Source organism: Desmodus rotundus, chromosome 2, assembly GCF_022682495.2.
Source record: "Desmodus rotundus isolate HL8 chromosome 2, HLdesRot8A.1, whole genome shotgun sequence".
Taxonomy (NCBI): Eukaryota; Metazoa; Chordata; class Mammalia; order Chiroptera; family Phyllostomidae; genus Desmodus; species Desmodus rotundus.
Genome location: NC_071388.1, coordinates 143720374 through 143741881, shown reverse-complemented (window position 1 = coordinate 143741881; position 21508 = coordinate 143720374). Strand labels below are relative to the sequence as shown.

At 36.1% G+C, this 21508-nt stretch overlaps 1 protein-coding gene and 1 pseudogene across 3 annotated transcripts in view; one reads left to right on the top strand and one right to left on the bottom strand.

The window, feature by feature from the left end:
* Nucleotides 1-21508, bottom strand: part of GALNT13 (polypeptide N-acetylgalactosaminyltransferase 13) — a 491331-nt gene that overhangs the window by 424532 nt on the left and 45291 nt on the right. The window lies entirely within an intron of this gene.
* On the top strand, nucleotides 1542-2667 carry LOC128780307 (ankyrin repeat and sterile alpha motif domain-containing protein 1B pseudogene; annotated as a pseudogene).

Below are 21508 nucleotides of genomic sequence, written 5' to 3'. Positions count from 1 at the left end.
AGGGAGGTGTGTGTGGAAATGGGAGGGAGGTGGGGGAGGCTGGGGTTGAGCTGGGGTGGGGAGAAAAGGCAGAGAACTGTACTTGAACAACAATAAAATTTTTTTAAATATGTAACAAAAGGAATAACCAGAGTAAGAATTCTAAATGGAATAAGAAAAAATGTGCACAACTATTGAGTTATATTCGAAAACAGGTTAGAATTAATACCATATACATATTTGTTCTATTTACACTATGTAGGACAATAAGGACCTGGTTATTAATTCCATCCATACAGTGTGTCTGCCTATGTATGGATGTATACATGCATGCAGTATATATGTACACACATGCATGTGTACATGTATGTATACTCTATACTGTATATGTATACTGTATATATCCTGCCCCTTTTGTATACTGTATGTATACAGTATATATGGTGTGTATGTATATATATAATCAAATATATTCTCATATCATTTGCTACATTTAAAAAATATCAACTGAAGTATAAATTTAGTGATGTGAATAAGTAACGCAGTTTTCACAGATGTTTAGGAAGAAGAGCTGTTAAATACAAAAACATTCAGAATATTTTATAAACATTTGTCTCAAAATTAAAACATCAAAGTGCAATTTGCTGAGGCACAGCTCTTTAAACTAATGGCAGCTGACTTTGTATAATAAAGCAACACAAATGCTATTGCCTGTTACAACCTATCCAGACTGGTAACAAATTCAAAATTTACATAAAGTCACAGTTTAAGAAATTATTATACCAAAAGGTCTACTTTCAATATTTACATAAAATGTATAATTATTCAGAATTTTTTTTTAAAAAAGAAAGAAGCCAACTGTGCAAATTTAAGAAATACATGGTATTTAGGGTTTGTCTGCTTGTTATTTTTCTTGAGAAAATGGCATTCAAATTACTTATTTCATTTTGGCTTCATTGTTCTATAAAAATTATAGCTAACCATTGGAACTCAGCCTCTAAACTTTGGATTACAAGAGAAAAATGTCCATATATATATACACACACACACATATATATAATTTCCTCTTACTTTGTGTATACTTTACTGAAAATGAATGTAAAACAATTCAAGCTATCAAATTTTCTGTCTTTTTTTGGTGGAAGAGGTCCCCCTTCAATTTACTGTAGAAAAAAAAAAAGTCTCATGGAAAAGTGTATATAAGACTGATGGTTACCAAAAGCCCATTCCCAGATTATAAGGAATACCTTAAAATAAAAGATCCTATATTAAAGTTGCTATATGTTATATGAAATCCTTTATTATAAAGATCAATAATAAAGTCATAAACACCATCCCTGGCTATGTCATAAAGTGAAAAGATGACCTCAAAGAGAAGGATATGTGCTGACGGAAGCAGAGGCTGAAGCGATGTGGCCATGAACTGAGGAATGGGGATGGAGCTGGTTGACAAACAGGACACAGATTCTTCTCTAGGACCTCCTGAAGGAACCAGCCCTGCCAACACTTGATTTTAGCCCAGTGAGAATCATTTTGAATTTTCGACATGCAGAACTGAGTCCTACCCAAAGAAGAGGAATTACACTATGGAAGTTGAACCACCTGCTTTTCTGGATATGTTTCCTTCAGAAAACAAGAACTTTCTATGTGATCTCACAAACACAGCAGTTAAAAGAAACTTTGCTCCTTAAAAGTTGCAAGAGCTCTTTCCTGAGAATTGATGCCCCTGAGATAGCTACTACTGCTCCAGGAACCAGTAACCATGGAAACAGCTCCACAGGTCCAACACCTGACTGCTCACCTCCACCTCCAAACACACTGCCCTCAAAAATATTGTAAAGGTTATTCGACACCAGCCTAAATAACAAATATCTATTGTGTCTCCCCTGGATTTTCTAAATTGATCACAACCAATAATATTTCTAAATCAACACATCTACAGGGTATACAAGCTTTTCTTCCAGCCCTCTTGTTAGCCAACCCCCCTCTTCTGTGGGAACCACAGAGGTCAAGAATGACGGAACTGGTCATATAGATGACCTCTCTCAACAGGAAGACAGTGATCCCCCAAAAGAATATGATCCTGGGCAATTTGCTCTCCTTCTCCATGGATCCTCTCCAGCCTGTGAGTCCCCTGAAATCCATTTCACCCTTATGGGAAAGAGATGAACATGAAGGACAGGATGAAGTCATTTTGGCATATAGTCTTTTGCCATTCAAGATGTCTTCAATAGAAAATCAAGCCCAAAGTGTTAGTAGAAAATTTCTCACACAAAAAAACCACAACCAAGTCAATAACCATGCCGTTGTTGGTACATAAACAATGGGGAATGCATCCCAGAATGGGGGCGAGTGGGTTTTGAACATAGGGGAATTTGTAGAGATAGCATGTATACTGGAGAGAATAAGGTCATGGCCAAAAGCCCTGACTGACATGCATTTATCAAAAAATGTGTCTAAATCACATTCTGACCTCATTGTCTATCCTTCAATTGAGAAAACATCAAGAATTAACTGGAGTGAGTCTGAAACTGCTGTAGACAGTTTTAAAGGGAATTTTGAAAGACTGAATGGGAAGAAATTATCAAAATAATGAGTTCGATAGATGTTGGAACTAACAGTGAACTTGAAGAAATGAATAGCATATTGTTTCCTGCTGAGGCTTTTGACCCAACTCCTACAAGCTGATGCTATTTCTCTGTGAGCTCCTCAGGAATTTGCCCTACATTCCACTTTAAGTGGCATCTCCTTTTGCGCTTCATCTCCTTGTGAAGTTCTTCCTTAAGTAACTTTTATAATCCTTGCCAATTTTTCCTCATTGCAGATATAACAGATTGTGTTGCTGCTGCTGCACTTTGGGAAGTGTTTTGCTTGAGCCAGTCAAAAGCAGTATGTTTTATAAAATCAACATTTGACACTACGACATTCAGTTATTAAAAGTTCATGTTCAAAATCACCAATAAGGTAGGTAGTCAGAAGAAATTTATATATACAAGAAAACTAACATTTTAATCATGGTATTGGAGTTTTATAACTTGTCAAACTAAATACTATATCAATGAAGAACATATAATCAATAAAATCAGTAAAATTTTAAAATCTTGGCAAAATCCACATTCTACCATTTAATATGTTGACTTAGCCAACTGGGAATTCAGTACTATATACAGTAAAAATATTTAAATAAAACTCATCAACTAAAGCATTTAAGAAACAAAGTATGACTGCATTTTATTTTGTGCCACTTTTTTCTTGTAAGGACAAAAACAGAGTATTTTCAACATGTATCCTAGTTTTACCAACGTGACTTAAAAACAAACTTTTCATTATGGAAAATTCTTAACATATACAAAAATAAAAAGAATAGTATTAAAAACACTTACATACCATTCACCTAGCTTCATAACCTACCAACACATGACCAGTCTTGTTTTACTCCATCCTAACTATTCATTCCCTATACACACCCAGGATCATTGTAAAGAAAATCGTGGATATTGCATCATATAATCTGTTAATATTTTGTGTAAATGATACAGACAATATAGCAAAATACCATACCACACCTAAAGAAAAATCAATCAGAAATTTCTTTTTTAAATTTCGTTCCACTTTATCTTACCACTTTTTTCTTTTTTACTAAAAGAAATTATTTTACTAAAAATTTTGGGATGGTATTAGCTAATAAAATCATATAGGTTTCAAGTGTACATTTCTATAATACATGATCTGTATGTATATTGCATTGTCTTCCCATCACCCAGAGTCAAATCAATCAAACAGTAATTTCTTAATGTCACTCAAGATCCACTTGGGTTTTAAATATCTCTAATTGTCTCATAATTTATTTTTTAATCTTTGGTTTGTGTGAATCAGGTTGCTATTAAATATATTATGGTTGGTTGAGAGGTCTCTTAAGACTCTTTTAATATGTAAGTTCACACTCTTTCTTTTTATTTTGTTCCTTGAAATTTATTTGCTGATGAAGTCATGCCAAAATGTTTTAAAACATTATTGGATGAGTTCAATCATCTATTATTTGAAACTTGGCTTCTCTCAAAATATGAAAATCTATTTTAAAAATAATTAAACCCCTGTTTATATTAAAGACAGTACCATTACAGTAAAAAGAAAAAGTGAAAAGATGACTTTAGGTAGTCATGTTGCCTCTCTGTTCTTAATTTTATTTAATTATAACATATTTTCTATCCTATCCAGTTCACAAGATATTGTGACTTAAGCAGAATAAAGAATGAGGACATTTTAAAAAGAAAGTATGAAGAATATTATTATAACAGAAAAATCTGAATGAAATCACTTAATATTAAATATTAAAATGTCTAAGATAAGTCATTTTCTACGAGCCTAACAGTTGAAGTTATTTGAGAATTTAATTTTAACTTTAGCTATAATGAAATGTGAAAATCACATCTTATTACCACTTCAATAATTATTCAAATTATTCTAATTTCATAGCCTGCTAGATCTATACATCAAAACAGTAACACCAAGAGAAGTCTAACTTTAGTATTTTACGGGATAGAAGTAAGTTGCTGTTTGAATTTTTGTTTATTTATGAAATAGTCTTTTCTTATATATTTTATGCTTTTAACTCTATCTGTACATTGAAAATATAGTAAATGTTATCACTCACAAGGGTCTTATCTACTGGCACTTGTAAAATAGTAATCTTGTATGTTGTGTTGCAATACTCTTCACCTGAGAACAAAACCGGTTTAGCAGAAGGATGGCACAGTATACACAGTAACACTCACCAACATAAGCACAGTTGGGGGCCCAGGTTTATTTAAAAGAGTCAGCATCTGTATTATGTTCTTATTCCAGTAAGCCCCCATTTATTTGCAAACACTGGTCTGTCTCTCAAACCAAGTCCAAGTTCTGCAGTATCCCTGGCTTGCCAAGCCCATGTGGAGCATGACCAACTTTGCATAAACTACTGGCTCTTCTAGCCAAAAATACAACCCCTTTTACAATTGTTTCAAAATCTTCTTAGCACAGTTATTTCCCTCCTTAAAATATTTTTCTAGGTAGAAAAAACTTCAGGAGTTAGAAAACTATCAAGTATCATTTTGCTAGTCAGACTGCCTTTGCTTTTCTACCTGCCCACTAAATAACAGTATCAGCCAGATAGTCTATGAGATATTATTACAAGATTTTCGTCTGAAAATAGACACAATTTTTCCTATCTTTATCAAAATGGATTTCAAATATAAAAAAATAAAAACTGGATAAAATTTAGAAGTTTGGTAACTATGTTATTAAAATAAAAAAGAAAGATTTTTGTTTCTGTTTTTAATTAGGAAGTTATCCTTTACCCAGGGAGTCTAGTTATGTTGCTGTTAAACTTATTTTTATCTGTAGTCATCTGTTTTCCTTTGTAGAAAATTGCATAATAGGTGCAAATGTATTCAGTCTATTTTGTGAGTCTGTGCCGCAACTGCCGAAGGGTCCAGGAAGCTAGTGCAGGACAGCTGGTAGTGCCCCAGAAGTCTCAGGCACCAACACACTTTAAATGTTCTAAGTCGCTCTGCAGGTGCTTCTGTGAACTGGTGACTGGAAAACTTTGCAGTTTGTTTATGGAAGGATAATCTAGTGGGCACGCATTGAATAAATACCCTGAATTAGCTACAGGGTATATTGGTAGGAAGACCGATCCCTGTATGAGGAAAATTCTAAAATAAAGGTGAACCAGAAAAATACACCCTTAGCCTAAACCAAAGGGACCACACTTAAAACCACACCACACAGAAAGATGCAATAAGAGACATAGAAGCAGAAGGAAATAATGTGATATAAGTGTCTTACATGAAAAAATGGTGGAATGGAAGCAAATTATATATATATATACATAAACATATGTGTATATATATAAAATATATGTATCCTCACTTGCATTTAAACTAAGGACAATTTAAATATTCATTACATAAAATTTAACTAGTAGAAAGCAACCCAGCTTAAGATCCAGAAATAAATATCTCAAGTTACAATGCCATGATTTGAATCTGGGTTCCAACGCTACTAATTATATGGCTTAACTCCAGTTACTTAAATGATCCATGCTTCCCTTTTCCTATTCACAAAATATGAAAAATAGTAGCAACCTCCTAAGAGAATTGATGAGAATTGAGCTAATTAATACATTTAAAGGTCTTATAACAATGCCTGACACATAGTGGGCTCACTATATAGCACCTATATAGCACCAATAATAGTAATATTGTTATCATCATGAACATCACCAAACGAACGAGAAAAAAGAATGAGAATTCTCCTCATCAATCTTTCTGGAATCTAGAAGCAGTGTATGTTCAGTACACGTGTACTCGGGGGGTCAGAAAAACAATGAACATCACAAACATATTTGATATTTATAAGCATGAGGTCTGTCCAGAAGGTATCCAGCCAGGTAGTAAGAAAAACAAAGCATTTATTGAAGAAGACAGAAGATGTAATAAACAGTATAAATAGTACAATGATGCCTCAGTCCCCTTCAAAGTAGGCACCTTGGGACCTCACACAGTTCTCCCAATCACCATCAGCTACCGCATTGTATTTTCCTGGATCTCATCGATGGTCTAAAATCTCTTCAAAGGTGATTTTAGTTTTGGGAAAAGCCAAAAGTCACAGGGTGCCAAATGTGGGATGTAGGGGGGCTGAGTCCCCTGGGTGATTTGATGTTTCACCAAAACACTCTGCATGAGACATAATGCATGAGCAGACATGCTGTCATGATGAAGCTGCCACTCACCAGCTGCCCATAGCGGCAGCCTTCTGAGTCATCCAAATAGTTTCAGTGAAGGAATGTTCAAGCTTAATGCAAAATCTGATCCAGATTCCTGCTCTACTCACTCACTCATTTTGAATGCAATGGCCGCACAACACACGTGCTCATTCAATAGCCTCTGCTGCCCTCACTGGTACAGTGAAGTCGTCATTGTTCACACATGTGCATTTCAGTCCACTCTCCTTGGCTGCCAGGTTACACTGATGTTTTGCAAACCATTCTTGTTATATTAACAATGGCTGAACTTTTTCCAGACAGATCACATATGTTTAATATTAAATCACAAATATATATAATATTAATATTTTGAGCATTAAAATACATTTTATATTTAATAATCAAAAATATATTTGACAGATGTAGTTCCTGATGTAGTTACACAGGATACAAACATCAAAACTCACTGAACTGTACACTTAATATTTGTGTAATTTAATTCTATATAAATTATACCACATTTTTCAAGGTAAAAACAAAATATTTATGTGCCTATCATATGATTCCCTGACTTCATCAACTTTTGATTAACTAAAGAAGTTACAGGCACAACTGCATCAAATAAGAGGGCTTCTTTCACTCAACACCTTCCTGATCTCATCTACCATTGTTATCCGTGGCAGTTTTTTGGGTCCCCTGGACGTTCCTTACAGAGACCAATCATTATCTTGCCTCGGGGAATGTACATACGCTGTTTTCTGTGTTCACTGGTGGGTCATGGCTCCCTGCTCTTCTTTCCTTCAGCTATCACTTCCACCCTGCTCAAATGTCAAATCACGGACAGCTCTATTCACATGACAACACATTCTGTATTTCCTCAACTCACGTTTTTTTTCTTTGTACCTGTTACCCATCCAATATCCTAAAAATTTAATTGGTCTTTATATTTGTTTGTATGCCTCTCTTAAATAGCAAGCTACTTGAGAACAGAATTTCACATCTCTTACATATGCTCTCTCTCACTCCAATAGGTTAAGTTTTAAAACTCCAGTACTAGCAGTATGGTATGAATTGTGTCCCCTTCAAAAAAAGAAATTATACATAAAGTCCTAACCCCCAATATTTTAGAATGTAACTGCATTTAGAGAAAGGCCTTTAAAGAGGCAATTAAGGTAAAATGAAGTCATATGGATGAGCCTCAATCCAATAGGACTGGTTTCCTTCCTCACAAAAAGAGGTAATTAGAGGAAAGACACAGAGAGGAAAGACTGTGTAAAGACAGAGAAGCAGCCACCTATATGTCACAGGGAGAGAGGCCTCACAATGAAACCAATTCTGCTGACACATTGATTTTAGGCTTCTAAATCTCTCAAAAATTAAGTTTCTGTTGTTCAAGCCATCCAATACATTGTTAGGGCAGCCCTAGCAAATGAATATACTGGTTAAATCCAACCTTCCCCTATTCCATTCCTACATGCAAATAGATGAACATGGCTGGAAAGAAACCCCCATTCTGACTATTCTCACCTGAACCCTACAAACCCACACTATGAGTGGACTTCCAGAGCTTCAGCGCAATCTGCAATACGGCCAAGTCAAATCAGCCTCCAAAAGAAAACTACAGCATCTCATTTGTCGTCCTCACATTGCCATCTTCGTGCCTTTTCCTCTCGGTTCACCACTATACTTCTGCTCTTGTGGGGGATGTGCCGTTGCGTCAGCCCCCACTCCCAGCGACCCTTTGAGTGGGTGATGTCCACAGCATCCTAATCTTAAAAGCCCTGCTCAGCTCCTGTAGATCCATGCCTATGGCTTCTTTTACTTTTTAATTTTTTAATTATATTTTTCAATTACCATTTAACCCCCTTACAGAGTCAATCCATCTTATTTGCTCTTCCTGTTTCTCTGGTGCCTTCTATTTTTCCCAGCATTGCTGTCTTTATCCTAAGAACTTGACTTCTCATGATTCACGATGTACCCGAAGTACAGCAGCTTCAGTTTTGCCATTTTTTAATTTTTTTAATTTTATTTAATTTTAGAGAGAGGGAAAGGCCAGGAGAAAGAGACAACATGTTTGAGATGTTTCTCTCACACACTCCCAACTGGAGACCTGGCCCACCACCCAGGCATGTGGCCTCACCAGGAATCCAGTGACCTTTCAGTTCGCAGGCCAGAGCTCAATCCTCTGAGGCACTCCAGCCAGGGCCAGTTTTGACATTTCTGTCTCCGCCAATGTTTCAGGCTTAATTTGCTCTAGGATCCATTTGTTCATCTTCTCCATTTAGCAGAGAAAATATAAACAATCAGAAGAGAATTTTGCATATGGCCATGTTGAATGTATCCAATTGATTGCTTCTATTACTGTCACCCCTAAATATACAATCCAAGTGTTAAACAGATGAATTGTCCTTTTAGGAATGCAACACCCTGTGCTCTCACATATTCATGGATTTCACTGATATACTTCTCTCTTCTGCATCAGTTTTTCTTTTCTAATAAATCATTGCTATCAACATAAGGATGCTATATGAATAATCATCTTAAAATAAACTGCCTTGACCCCATATCACTCTTTAGCTATCCCTCCAGCTCTCTGCTCACCTTCAATGAAAACTTCTGTGAAGAATTATGTATAACCACTGTGTACACAACCCATATCCTTATCTCTAATTCTCTCTTAAATACAACAAGCTTTAGCCCTGCCACTGTCTGGAAACCTTATTTGATACACTCATGGCCAAATCCAACAGTCAGTGTTCATGCATTTCTTGCATAACTCCTAAGCAGTATTTGACAAAGCTTGGCCATAGAGCTTTGTACCCTTTTCTGGCAGCTCTTTTCTTTCACATCCTTGTTTGATCTTGCAGCAAATTCTGTTGGCTCTACATTCAGATCTGACCCACTTCCTACCAATTCACTGCTACCACTCCAGATCAAGCCACCATCACCACCTTGCCATTCTGCCTTAACTCCTTTAAAAAAAAACTGCTGTACTGAGATGTAATTCGTGTACTATACAACGCATACACTTAAAGTGTGGAATCAATGACTTGTAGTATAGTCACAGAGCTGTGCATTCATCACCACAATCAATTTAGATCACTTTCATTACCTCAAAAGAAAACAGCTCCCCTTTGCTATGACCTCCCAATGCTCCCGATGTCTCCAGCCCTAGGTAACCACTGATTTTATTTCTGTCTCTACAGGTTTTTCCATTCTGAAATTTCATATAATATATGGTCCTTTATGACTATTTCTTCATTTACCATAATGTTGTCAAGACTTATCCATGTTTTAGCATATACCAATATTTAACTTCCTTTTCTTACCAAGTAATATTCCATTGTACATTTTTGCACATTTTATTTATCCATTTATCAGTTGATCTACATGCAGGCTGTTTCCACTTTTTTGGATACCATAAATAATGCAGCTATGGACATCCATGGGCAAGTTTTTGTATGAATATATGTAATTATTTCTCTTGAGTATATACCTAGTTGTGGGATCACTCAATCATATGTTATTTGTTATATTCTTAAATGCATTCCCATAATAAACTACACTCCAGAAGGCAGGTGGACCCTGTTAAAATTTCATCAGATCTCTTCTCTCCTCTGCTCATTAATCACCAGTGGCTTTCTATCACAGTTAAAATAAATTCCAAATCCCTATCTTGGCCTGTAACACCCACCCAAATCTGGACCTTGACTGCCCTTCAAACTTCATCTTCTAACTCTATTTCCTTCCCTTAATGTGCTCCAGATTCTTCACGCTTCACACTCCCTCTGGGACGGGGGTGTCCTGAGTAACACAATGGCACTGCCCTTCACCCTTTACTCACCCCAGAGAGTTCTTTTCTAGACCAATCTATCTAAAATGCCCTTCCATCATCTATGCCATATAATTATGTAATTTATTCAGAGTACACATCACTGAGATATGTTCATTTATTGTCTACTTCCCCCATGGAATTATGTCTATTATTCTCCATGCTATCCTTTAGATACCAAAAACATTTTATGGCACATCATAGGTGCTTGATAAATATTTAATGAGTAAATGCAAAACAGACTGAGAAAGAAAGGGTCTTATAGAAATGCAGGAAAACTAAACAAGCATTGGTATTAATAATAATGGAAACTGAAAATACTGAAGAATCATCCGTTGAGCTGTGTGTGAATGGGCACTCTAAACTGAGTAAATGCAAATCTTGTTCACTGGCACAGTGTTCCTCCCCCCCACTGATACCTCCGGTCCTCTAAAACCCGACTACAGCTGCTTTAAAATAAAAGATGATTAAGGATAAGGTTGACGTATGCTTTCACCAGACTTAAGGTCATAGGTACCGGTTTGAATATGGTTCAGAAGTTAAGGGTGGATGGTAGAGTAGCGCTCCCACCTACATCTCTGTGTGAGGATGACTCTGTGTGATAAGGCACCCAAGTCGCCATCCTACATGGTCTCAAGTTGCAGTGTTGCTGTTCTAGTCCAGCAACTTTCAACTGGTGTATCATACAAAATTTTGAAACATGCACTGACCTCTTTTCTTTCAGATTGTCAAAAAAATGACAACAGCCAACATAACAATAGCCATCAGGTGTGACTGAGTCACAATTATACCTATTTTTTGGTGTGCCACAGATTTTTAGTAATTAGTTTATGTGTGCCATGAGATGAAAAAGGCCGACGATCACCGTTCCAGTCAAATCGGCCACTCCTGGCCACACCGCTGAGACCCATGAAGTAAACTAGATCATGTTTTCTGATTTCCAGACTGTCTAGAGTCTGACAATGTGTTTTTTGTTGTAAATGCCGCCCCAAAATGAAATGACAGATTTTCCATCCTACATATCATTCAAAGTTTTTATTGAACATTGGAATGACCTTTGTAAAAACTGACTGCAGAAGATATCTGACCAAACTCTAATCACCACCTGGTCTACCACCTGAGCAAGACCGTTGGCTCACTGAATTTGGCCTTCCCTTCAAATAGCTCATCTTCTCCTGGCCACCTATTGAATAATTATCAGTATGAAATGGGTAGGGAATTACATAAAACTGTTTTAAACCTGGGATGCTACTCTGTCCATTCCTAAACCCGGCACATTTTTCTTTCTCCCAGCACTAAGTACAGCCAGCCTGGCTGATATACCTCCGGTGGCAGTCCAACCAAAGAGGGACTAGAGCATCCAAACTTAATGCTGATTCAAGTTCTTGGATTCTCTTATTGAAATTCCATGGTCCTAGACCATGGTGATAACAAACTCTCGGTTGTATACACTGCTAATTGAATGCCCTACAGTTGTCCATGTGGGCCAACATAGGAGCTATCTTTAAATTGAGTAAAAATGCCCTTGCTCCATGCACATCTAATCCTTCCACAGGGAAGGTGCAGGTCACAGAAAGGTGACAGAAAAAAGAAGAGGTTCAGTCATATTTATTGAGCTGAGACACACCAAATTTCACGTCTATGGAGAGAAACAATCCTGACATCTGGGGAGGAAACAGATTGAATCCTACCAGGTGAAAGAAAAGAGTGGGCTCAATTCTTGTTCTCTGTGTCACCTAGATCTAGCACCGGAGCCTGGCAAAATAATCACACCGCAATCCTCAGTGAACCAGCATCCGCAGCTGACAATCTGCCTGCTCTTTTGTCACCTAAACTTGATAACCTTTGAGGAGTAGAATTGATTTATAGGTCTTCTGTACGTTTAAATTTTTAATAAAAGCATGTATTGCTTTTCAGATAAAACTATTGCCTTAATTTATAAAAACTAAAATATTTCTTTCATTTACCCAACAGATACAATGGAGTGTCTATATAGGTGGCACCAAAGATAAAACAGAGACGGGCACAATCCCTGCCTTCTGGCTTCGGATGCAGTAGCAAGGGTAGATTAAGCACTGGAGTGGGGCTAAGAAAGGAGGTAAGTAAACATTAGGAATGATTTCAAGATGTAGAACTCTTATAACATATAGTTTTTATATGTAATTATTAATGTTGAAAGAGTAGAGCAACAAAGGATTATCAGGCATAGGAAGATGGAAAGAAGAGTGAAGCCTCATAGAGAATGTTTGTAAGGCAGATGCCATTTGTCAAGGCAGTTGGTTACACACTGGCCTTTTCAGTCATGCTTGGAAAACGGGAGCATCTATTCTACGACGATGCTATCAATGTCAAAGCCTGAAATATATGTTCATGATATTTTACAAGAAAATTATCATTAAAACATAGCGAAATTACGTCTTCATAAAGAAAGCTTGTAAAAAAGCAATATATGCCCCTCAAAAACATAATAAAATTTTTCTATCTACAACCTAAAAATTGTTCATCATTCATTTCTTTTAGCTACTTAATGACTGCTCAGTATTCATCTAATGACATGGCATACCAGTGGCCTAAGCTTGTCCATTATTAGTTACCAAGAGGGGAAAATAGAAAGCCCAAATGTTCACCTGCATGTAAAACCTAGAGATTTCAGACAACCGTAGAGCATTCAGACATTCCCAGCAGACACCAGCCAGCAAGCTGGCCATCTTCTGCTATAAATCACATGGTTAAAAAGGAAACAAATGTTTCCACTGAGACATCTAACTATTAGAAAACCTTAACCTCAGCTTCCTAACTGGCCTTAAAGCTTCCGAATTCTTTATGACAAAAGATGTAAGGAATGAATTACAAGCGTTCCTACTTTGAAATGTGTAGAATTATGTGGCTATCTCTTGTCTAGGTTTTCTTTAGAAAATATAAGTGTTTATTTGTAGAAAGTAATTAAGAATAATATTAAATTATCCTGTAAAACTGATAGAGTCACTCTGCTCCAGCAGGAAAGTAGGGGCAGAAAAAAGAAAGTTAAGGAGAGTCCAACAAAAGCCCAGAACTCCAGGGCACAATACGGTCCCAGCAACATAAGGGAGAGGACGCAGAGGGATGTGGCCACAGAAAATGCTACAAATAAAACTAGTTGGAGCTCCTTTCTGAAACTTGATCACAAAATTGCACAAATGTAAATCAAATTTCATTTGCCAGCTTGAATATTTTAATTTAGTGGACTTTTTTTTTTTTTACCATATTTCATACATGGGAGAAACATATACCTTTATTTAAACTAGTTTAAAAACACTACCAAGAGAAATACTCAAATCTGTCTATCCAAAAATACTTTTAAATACAATAACATAAACATCTTATTAAGGCTACTACTTATTAGTCTGATTTGCAGTTTCAGGGGTTTTTTTCCCCTGCAACCTTTCTAGTGAAGTTATTAATTATAAGTTAAATGCCTTAAAAGACAGGCAATTAGAGGGAAGATGTAAATAAAGAATTAAAACTGAATATTGAATAATTAGTCCCCACTTAATTAAATAGCTAAGTAAAATTATTATATCCCCTAGGAATTATAATTCATATTCTTATTAGCAAAGCACCTTGTCAAATAAAATTGCTAAAGAATATAACTTGTTAATCAACATAAAGCAATCTAATATAATGGAGTAAATAATCTAATAATAGAAAAGAGAAATATTATAAAGAAATAAAATTTGCCAAAAATACACGAGGAAGGGAAAGATATCATGCCTGTGTATAAGATTTAAAAGTTGAGCAGAGATCACCGTTATATGTACAAGCACAGGAAAAGGCAACTGAAATGAAAGCAACATTTTCCCTTTCATTGGGGGAAAAAACTACTAATTAGGGATTAAAACTATTTAATTAGGGATTGTGCTAATGGAAGACCTGTAAATTAAAACTAAACACTGTTTTCGGTGAAATTATACTTTAGCAAAACTTGGATTCAGTGGGTCCTTTTTTATTTTGTGGGTAGAAATGTAAATTAGTTAAAAGCTTTTTTGGAAAGAAATGTGGTATATTAAAAACAAATATGATTTTTGGACCTACCTTCTTAAAAATAATCATGTACTTCCCAATAGTGATTTCTCTACTGCAAAACTCTTTGAAACCCCCATATTAGAAGGAAGAGTTTGCGCATGGTCATATTATGACAACATTATGAAAAAATTCAAAACAGATACATAGCTAACTGACAGTATGTTATACTGCAGTTAGAAAGTTCTGAAATTTTGTGATAACATAAGAAAAGCTGATATAATAAGAAATTAAACAAATTAAGACACTGACTTTCACTGTGGTCACAACCTTTTTTTCACATTACACATAACAGTACTGAAATAACAGGTGGAAATGTGGAATTTTTTTGCATGTCTCTTACTCTTTTTATTAATTTCCAAATTATCCAGAAATAGTATGTATCTGAATGAGAAAATATATGCTTACTTTTAAAGTAAATAAGAGAAACACCAGCAGTAGTGATGAGGAATAAAACACTGAGTTATGTGACATTTGTGCGTGCGCGTATGTGACACAGGGTCACACACAATGGAATAAACAAATAGGGAGTAGCAGACCCAGGGGTCTATCAAAAGTTATTCATAAAACAGAGTGGACGAGGGCAGAAATTTGTATTAAAATAAAGCCTAATTTGAGTGTTTTGTTTCCAAATTTCTATCTCTTTCTCTCCTATTTCTTTTGTAGATTTATTTTTGCCCTTTTTATAGAGGGCAGACTAGTTTTTGTTATTATTGTTGTTATTTGTTTGTTTTTATCCTCACCTGAAGACATACTTATTGATTTTAGAGGCAGAGGAAGGAGGGGAGAGAGCAAGAGTGAGAGAAAGAGAGAGAGAGAGAGAGAGAGAGAAATATGATCAGTTGCCTCTTGTATGTATCCCAACTGGTAACTGAACCGCAACCTATGCTTGTGCCCTGACTGGGAATCAAATTTGTGACCTTTCTTCAGCTTACCGGTCAACACTCCAACCAACTGAGCCACACCAGCCAGGGCCAAATTTCTATTTTTTATTAGTCTCCCATATTACAAAATCTATGTGGCTTTGGAAAGAAAAATGTTTGCCCCATGTGTCAAATTCTATTAAAACTTTTTTTAAAAAGTGACTAACTTTCCAAACCTGGAGTTTCACCCAAGATTCAGGAACTGTCTTTTTCTGATAGCATTTGTTGTCTTTCTTCCAAATAAATACCCTCTTAAAACCATCAGGAGTAGTACTTAAAAGTGATTACTGAAAATGGGGAAGACTTCTGACTTCTAATCACCCTCACTGCTGCCATCTATTCATCAAACCCAACTAACTTTACAGAAAAGAAATGACACAAATTTTAAATTCCACCTATGTAAGGCAATTTTAATATTTTGAAAACATACCTACTTAAACCCCCAAATATTTTTCTCTTGTATATAATTTAGATTAAAATGCCATGCTATGAAAGCAACCTGAGTGCCCATCAGTAAACAAGTGGACCAAAAAACTATGCTACAGTAACACAAGGGAATACTACGCAGCGGAAAGAAAGAAGGAGCTCCTACCCTTCAAGACAGCATGGATGGAACTGGAGAGCATTATGCTAAGTGAAATAAGCCAGGCAGTGAAAGACAAATACCATATGATCTCACCTATAAGTGGAACCTAATCAACAAAACAAACAAGCAAGCAAAATATAACCAGAGACATTGAAGTTAAGAACAAACTGACAGTAACCAGAGGGGAGGTAGGAGAAGATAATGAGGGGCAAAGCGGAGTGCGTTGTCAAGGAACATGTACAAAAGACACATGCACAAAGTCAAAGGGGGCTAGGATCAAGGGTGGGAGGTGGGGATGGCTGGAGTGGGGAGGAACAGTGGGGGGAAATGGAGACAACTGTACTTGAACACAGAAAAAAAGGAAAAAAATATACAAATGGAAAATAAGCAGATGAAAATACTCTCAATATCATATCTCATCAGAAAAATTGCAAATTGAAGCAACAATGAAATACTACTACATTATTTATTAGAATGGCTAAAATCCAAAATACCGATAACACCAAATGCTAGTGAGAGTATAGAACATGAACTCTCATCCATTCTGGTGGGACTGCAAAATGGCACAAACCTAGTGCAAGAAAGTTTGGCAGTTTCTTATAAAAATACACATAGCCTTAAAACATGACCCAGCCTTTGCACCCCTAGATATCTACTCATTTGAGTTAAAAACTTATGCCCACATAGAAAATTGCACCTGTGTGTTATGCAGAATCGTTCATAGTCATCAAAAACTAGAAGAAATCAAGAAGCCCCTCAGTATGTGAATGGATGACCTATTTGTGAAAGATGGAGTCTAAAAAGGTTATGAGCAATGACAATGTTATTAGCACACTGCATAGTTTCCCAAGATAATTATGTGGAAGAATGCCTTTATTTAGATGTTCAAATACTGATTTTAATTAAATCTTTTGGAAATATTAACCCCCCAAAAAAACAATTCCATGCTAAGCCCTTTGTGACAGTATGGATGGCCATGGAGAACATTATGCTAAGTGAAATAAGCCAGTCAGAGAAAGACAAATCCCATATGATTTCACTCATATGTGCAATCTAAGGAACAAACTGAACAACAAACTAAATGGAGAGCAGGATGACAGCTAGTGGGGGGGTGGGGATAGTGGGATGAAGGGATTGAGCAAAAAGAAAATGGACTCATGGACATGGACAACAGTGTGGTGATTGCTCGGGGAAGGGAGTGTAAGGGGACTAAAGGGTAATGAAAAAATACAATAAAGATTAAATAAAATACAAAAAAAACAAAAAACTAAGCTGACAACTACAGTGATTATTGCTATAGTAAAACATGGTCTCCTGTCAATAGTGGACTGTAATTTGACACATCAAATCATTATTGACATGAGAAAAATGTTTAGATTCAAAAACTGAGTTATCATGAGCAAAAAAAAACCCTACCTGTTAAAAGCAAGCACCCTAGTATTCGTTTTTATTTGGAGACGAAAACAAAAACAAAAATAAAAGATGTAGTATATAACTAATATAATCTATCTATCCTATTGTCTGTGTTGAAATGTCTAATCTATAATTACTATTCTATATGACCTTAATTAAAATGTTAATGTAATAATTAAATAATATTATGTCTCTGAGTCACCAAAGGATGTACGTCCATTTATTACTTTGTGCCAGTCACTGCCAATTAAATCAACTTCCAGAAGCAATTCTTTCGGTTTGTTCACCAGAAATTAGCTATGGGGAATATGGCAGGTGACTGGAGGGCTATGAGGGGCATAGAAAGAAGCTACTCTCACCCTACTCAAATGTACTTCAATTGTTAAATTTCCTTTCTAGAAATGAGTTCTTTATAGTTTACATTATAGCAGTCAGAAACCATGAGTTATTAATAGTCAGTTTTTCTTATTAGAGTTTATTTTTGAGTCAAGGTGAAAAATCTAAAAGCAAACAGCTCATACATTTTTACAAAAGTTTTATAGTTAAAACAGCAAAAGTATAAAGCTTCACAATCAATAACATCTGTTTAATCCAAAGAAAAGCTCCACTATTTATGTGGCTGAATGGTTATAATATTTTCTTTTGATTTTGATAAGCATAGTAAATACACCCTAACCACTGATTGCCATCAGAACAAATCAGTAGGTGTGCTCCATTCCAAAATCTCTTATCTATTAATTTCTGTGGAATGAAACAGTGTTCAAACTGAGAAAGAAAACGCTTGTATAATTACTCTCCTACAAAAAGCCATAATCAGTATAAAAATTCTCATGCTTCTCACATCCATCCAGCTCCACCCCAGCAGAACAGCAATCAACGTTTTATTTTTCTTTTTGCTTCACATTTTTGGCAAAGACATGTATAAAGGAAGCAATCTCAATCAATGAAACCTATTTACTGATGCATGGGATTTTTTTCTTAATGCCATTTTTAACTCCTGGTTATTCCCACTCCTCTAATTTTATTAAATTATACTTCTCTTTGATAGTATTTAAATCGTGTTTCCCTTTATCATATTTCTTATATTCCTTTTTTATTCATCTCATTTCCTCTCCATGTTCTCCCCCTTTTCGATTATAAAAATCACCTAACCTAAATTTCTCATTTCAATTTGCAGTTGGCTCTGCCGGATATACATGTTAGTTGTTTCTTATGTGACAATTATTTTTCCCATTCTCTTCCCAACTTTCCTGTATTCTCATCTCCTTCTAGAGAGAAAACAATATTGCTTACCCATCCCAATATTTCTCCATAATCTCCATTTAATATTTTACAGAAGCTCTTTTTCTGTTACCCAAATCCTGATTACATATTCTAAGTTCTGTCTTCATCCCCACCCAAACCACCTAAGGAAGTCTGTGCAGGTAGTCATTAGCCAGTACTGTGACACAGAGGAGTCTAAATGATAGCAAGAAATACTAAAACAATGAATAATTGTATCAAAGAACCAGAAAGATGGAAAACATTATTTTTCATAAAAATTCAGCAATATATAGTGTGGTTATGAATATCAGACAGAGTTGGATTCAAGTCTCACCCTCCGCCACCCTTTCACTTAGAGATAATGGAGAGGTTAATTTGCCCAGCTAGCTCCAGTTGTTCCCATGTTTATAAAATGGCATTGAGAGTTATACCTACAGGGTCATGGAAAAAATTAAGTACATAGAATGAGAATCAGAGCAAGGGGCACACAGAGGTAACTGATCAGTACACGTTAGTTATTGCTATTATTGTGATCAATATTTGACAGACAAAATAATCTGTTAATACAACTTTAAAAGGGCAAAGCATGCAAGATTCATTCAAGTATAAGCTATTTATTTCATTTCTTCAGCAAATTTTAAAGTACCTAAATGCTCCCAGTCCTATGCTAGATGTTTGGGGTACCTAACCTCATGAAGCTTATAATCTATCAGTTCTGGGTAAAATCAAAGGCCTGCCCAAGGTTAAGATTTCTAGGGCCAGCACCACTGTTCAGAGTACTGATGTTATTATCTTTATTCTGTTCTTTATTGATCCATCACTTCATGTTTTTAATTAATTTTATAATAGAAAAAGTAGGGGCATTCATAAGTTTGCTGGTAAACTTTGAAAATGTTGAGGCATCTGTGTGACATACAGGTGGAGCTGCCAGAAGGCAGGTGAGTGTAGGAACTGAATTTCAGGAGAGGTAAAGAGAGGGAGTCAGTAAACCAATGTGTTTTTGTTTGTTTGTTCATTTTTAAAGATTTTATTTATTTATTTTTGGTGAGGGGAAGGGAAGGAGAAAGAAAGGGAGAGAAACATCAATGTGTGGTTGTCTCTCAAATGCCCCCTACTGGGGACCTGGCCCACAAGACAGGCATGGGCCCTGACTGGGAATTGAACTCGTGACCCTTTGTTTCTCAGGTCGGTGCTCAATGCACTGAGCCACACCAGTCAGGACCAATATTAATTAAAGCAACCAAAAGGAACTAGTAAAATTTCTTTAGTGAGACTGTGAGTGTGGAAAAAAAAAACGAGTACCAATCTGAAAGAAAGATAAGCCCACAAATGAGATTGGGTAAGGGGTACGGGGAGAAGAGAAAAACAGGAGAGCGCACTGTTGTAGTTCCCAGTGGAAAGAATATTTTTAACAGAAGACATGATCCATGGTACAAAGCTGTGCTAAGAGATCACAGTAGTTTATTCTATTGTAGTCCCAGGACTAGGGTTAGTGACCTTAGAAGGAAAATTTTCCAGACAAGCAGAAAAAGCAAGCCTCGGTGTGTTGAGGTGTGAATGGAGGATGCAGTTTCAAGGCACAGAATATAGACAATTCTAAGAAACATGGCTGGGGGGTAGTGATAAAGGTTACTGTGTAGCTGAAAATGGACTTAGAATAAAGGGAGGATTTGTGCACAGATGTGTTTTTGTTTTTGAGGAGAAAGATACTCGGGAATGTTTTTTGTCAATGGGAAGAAATCAAAAGAGGAAGTTGTTTGATGACATAGAAGAGAAAAAATATTCATGTGAGTGAGGGCTCATAGAACACATGTGCATGAAAGCATTGGTTTCCAGAGGAAGAACCATCTGAAAGGAGGACTGGATAGTGGTAAATTAGCAGTAACCTCCTCTGTTCCTATCTTACAGACACTAATTTCTCTATGTGTCATCTGTTAAAAGGGAAGAAAGGAAAATAAAAAGGAGGAAATGTTAGAGCATAGGACAGTACGAAAGGTCTCCTACAATATTGTGGAGAATAGAAGATACCTCTCTAGAAAAGTACTTAAAAGTTGCATTCTCAGAGTAGAGGGCTCAGCTGAGGCTGTCATCCCAAATTCTCGCCCTGTTTGCTTGGTGTAGATAATCTTGGGTGCCTGCCGAGAACGACCCAGGCACCAGTCCCTCTCTGTTCCTTTCTACCTTCCAAGAAAAGGGTTAACTCCAGATACTAGGTATTTTATTCTGCAGTTTCCATTTTTAACAAAGTATATCAATTTAAAAATCAGGTTATTGTAAGTATAACTGAATCAAACATAATATTATATAATTACAATCTCAATGAATTCTTAAATGGTTTGAATGTGCTGAAAATGATTTGTAACATCCTCCTCTCCTAAAAATTAATGATGATGCATCTTGCCAAACTTTTGCACTTATCCCTGTAGACAGAGAAAAGAAGGAAAACACAGTGAAGAAAGTAGAAACACAAAAAACGTTGCTCTAAGCTAGCTGCATGTTATTAGAAAAAAAAATTGGTTGTGTTCATGACTAACATAGATAAATTCCCAAGTGACACTCATTTTTTTTCCTCTCCCCTTCCTCACTCCTTCTCTATCTGTTGGACCCTTCTATTTCCAAGATGCCTTCCGGTTTGACTCTCTCCTACCCAATTGGGAATCTCTGATGGTAGCTGAGGTTGCCTGGCAACATGACCTATAGAGAACTGC